We start from the raw sequence: 4,007 nt of genomic DNA, 5'->3' as shown, positions 1-4,007 counted from the left end.
CGATAGTGTATCTGAAAGTATTTTTGCAAGATCTGACATACCCAGCTTCCCAATCACTGCTAAGTGGATAAAAGAGGGTCAGAAAAAGATCCCGACCACACCCGGAATCAAACCCGGTGCCTATTTATGTGTGTGTGTGTATGTGTGTGTGTGTGTGTGTGTGTGAAGTGAGTGCTCTACCAACTGAGCTATTGGGACCCTCCAGATATAATAATAAAAATGAAAAATAAAATAAAATTCCCTTTATTCATCCCATAGGGGATATTTATCTCTGGGGTCTATTCCAAGGGCAAACTGGAATAACCCAGGCGTTAGCCGCAGCGTGTGATCCAACTCAGTTACTTTCGGGCACGAAGCAAAGACCGTAACGCTGAGATCCGCTCCCCCTATAATATACCAAAACACATTTACAGTGTGTCAACAGTTTTTTTAAATTGAAAACAATTAATTTAAAATTGAGCTTTTATAATTGAGATTTTATATAGCGCGCTATCCACTAATCGTGGTCAACGCGCTTTACAAAGCAATCCCTGGCCAACAGCAACATTTAACATGTAGTACGGTACATGACGCCTGTTAGGCGATATTGCAAATTTAATTTTCGGAAGGAGACAACGCTGTTAACGGCCAGCTGCTCATTTTACACCTCGGTACGGTGCAAGAATGTGGGTAAAGAGACTTCTCCAAGGACTCAACTATGCCTAAAGTAGAAAAATCGACAAAACGAGTTTTGGAAAACAAGACTTCAATTGCTTGCTATCCTTTGGATAGGACGCTAGCCTATCGCAAAGTACTTTCCGCCAAATCAAAGAGACTCAGCTACCCATTCACTGCTGGGTGGAAAGGGAGGGGGGGGGTCAGAAAAAAAAAATCTCAACTGCACCAGCGATCGATCTTTCTCGGTCCCATTGCGTGTGAAGCGAGCGAGTGTTCTATCAACTGAGCTATCGGTACCCCCATTGAATTCGGTTACCTGGCCTAAAAAATATGAGCATTCATGGCCAACTAAAAGAAGACAAATAACAGACATTAAAGAAAAAGGTTTTTACATGGAAAATCCCTCTCCAAACTATCCAATTAAAACGGTTATCATGTAAAATTGTATTCTTTGTTAAATTTGTTATATCATTCCATCTTGCACAATGAAGACCATGTGAAATTGCGTGGGACTGTGTGGTCTTGTAGTATGACACTCGCTTTTGGATCGGAAGATAATGGGTTTATTTGTTTGGATTAATAGGATTGATTCGGTACGGGTGTTGACGCGACGTGTACTAATATACAGGTCTGACAGCCCGAATAGGGTTCAACAGTCGTGACGTCACCTCCCTCATAATGACACATTGTAACTTAGTAACTGGTTCTAAATTAACGGAAGAATGGCGGACACCCTTGTGAAATACTTCTCCGACGAGCATAAAAGTGTATCCAGAGGAGAAAAGCATTATAAATCTGATCATGTTTTGACTTGTATACATTCTGATCATGTTACATGTGAAAAATTGCTAGCTAGCATGAAGAACACTCTGGAAAAATTCATATTTGAAAATTTGGCCAGACAACTCGTCCTTCAAATTATATCGCTCGATTTAAATGACCCTCATCTTGGCAAAAACTCTCAAACCTGGGACTTAGCAAAGTACCAGGTTTGAGAGTTTTTTTTCCAATATGAGGGTCATTTAAATCGATCGATATGTGAAGGATGAGTTTTCTGGCCAAATTTTTAAATATGAATTTTTCCCAGAGTATGTCAATTTTCAGAATGAATATGGCTGCACTGTCTCTATGGACGCTTGCTGTGAACCAATGTGTGTTACTTCGAGTGTGTCAGTCTGTTTCTAGTATCCAGTGCGAGTCTTTTTAGCTTTTGAATGTCATCACATGTGTGTTAAGGTGCTGAGTCAATTGGATGTCTCTTTGTGTTGTTGAAATCGGTTCTTGAAATTTTTCGATATCTTGATTCAATGTTGTTGGAAGTGAAGTTGGTGTACGCCCTCTGTATTTGGCTCCTCAATCCATTGAGGTTTGTGCTGGAATAGTTTCATCTTGTCGAAGCACGTGTCCGAACAGTTTCCATCTTTGCTGCTTTATTCGCTTCCTGACTGGTTGTACTCTGTATCTGTAATATACATCCTCATTAGTGATTGTATCTAGTCAATAGTAATATGACTACACGTCCAAATTTATTTCGTCAATCCAGATTCTGGACTGGAACCCTCAGGGCAGCAGATCAAGGGGAAGGCCACGAGGAACATGGGGAAGAGTTGAAGAAGCTGATATACAGAGAAGTGGTCGGACCTGGAATGAGATTAAAAAGTTAGCTCAGGATAGAGAAAGATGGAAACTGTTTGTCTGTGGCCTATACCCTGACCCAGGGTGAAAAAGGCAATGATGATGATGATGATGATGATGATGAATCCAGATTCGAAAATCTTCCTCCGCCCTAAGGACTGTTTCATAGCCACCTTCAAGTTTAGTTACTGGACAGTGGAGGAAGATGTAATCGCTGGTCTCTGGAACTGCCTGATGTTTCCTGAAGACATCACTGTTCCCAAGTTTCCATCTGCACATATTTAATGCAGTTCTGCCATGTCCTGTTTAGAGGCGATTTGAGGAAACCCAGTATTTCCTGGCATTGTGGAAAGCAGACATTTTTTTCGTGGGATATTTTATGATGTTTTCTCCTCTTGGTGTTCCACATTTCTCTCAAGGTCTCTTCCACGCTGAAGTCTACCATTTTTGTTCGGTAGAAAAGTCTTCTCGATTGGAGCCTTGTTGTTGAACGTGCTCCCTTTATGATTATTTTACAGGGGTGTTATCTGTGGCTTCATCAATTCTTGCATGCGTCCTTTGATTAGCGTCTTGTCGTCTGGCCAATGTACCCCAATAACTATGTGCGGCTATGTGGTCTCGTGGTATGTCACTCGCTATCGGATCGGAAGGTCCTAGGTTCGAGCCTCGCTCCGCTTATAGTTGAATCCTTGGAAAAGACTCTTTACTCACATTCTCTCACAAAACTCAGGTATAAAATGAGGACCTGGCCGTTTACAGAACTGTCTCTGTCCGAAAAATTGTAATATCGCCTAAAAGACCTTGTCCTGTCACGTCCTACATGTTAAGTGTTGCCGTTGGCCAGGGACCCCTTGTAAAGCGCTTTGAGCACGTTTAGTGGATATTGCACTATATAAAAAATCTAAATAACTCGTCTCAATTCTGTTATCAGACCTGCTTGTCAATATGCGCACGTAAATTACAATATCGATTAGGCACGCTTTGAGGAGAATTTCTTTTTTTATTGACGTAATTGGAGACCCAGTCCAGGTATCAACAAACATCGGTGGTAATATCGATATGGTGTATCCAAAAATAAAAGGCAACCTCGATACCGGAAATGTTTGCATTGATTGAACCTGTAGATTTTCGATGGAGACATCGATTATTATTTTTTTTGGTATCAACAGACGTGCGTTTTATTTACGCAATCGAAATAACACGATTTTTATATTATATCCCTCTCTAGTTTTTTAGTATAATATCATTTAACCCTTACCAGTTTATAAAGTATCTTCATAATCATTTGATTATTTATTTATATTGGACAATAATTTCATTATAAGTGTAAACGACACATTATAGTCACCATAATACTGCCGTTGTTTTTAAAAACAAAGCATATGCATTGTTAACCAAATAGCACATACCGTGTTCTTCAACCATACTGCAGAATATGTCCGCTTGTTGTTCCCCTGTACTTTTTAAGACTTTTAATATTCTTTGCCAATTTTTATTTAATTTATTAACATTTGATATTTCTTTTATATATTAACGAATTGTGTTGTGGTACAGCATTACAATTTCCACAGAAGGATGTGCGGCTATGTGATCTAGTGGTATGACACTCGCTTTCGGATCGGAAGGTCCTGGGTTCGAGCCTCGCGCTCGGCGCATAGTTGAGTTCTTGGAAAAGGCTCTTTACTCACATTCTCTCACCATACTCAGGTGTAAAA

The sequence above is a fragment of the Berghia stephanieae genome, chromosome 15, assembly GCF_034508935.2.
Source record: "Berghia stephanieae isolate SIO BIC M18660-M18661 chromosome 15, UCSD_Bste_1.3, whole genome shotgun sequence".
Lineage (NCBI taxonomy): Eukaryota > Metazoa > Mollusca > Gastropoda > Nudibranchia > Aeolidiidae > Berghia > Berghia stephanieae.
Note: the sequence above shows the minus strand (reverse complement) of the source record.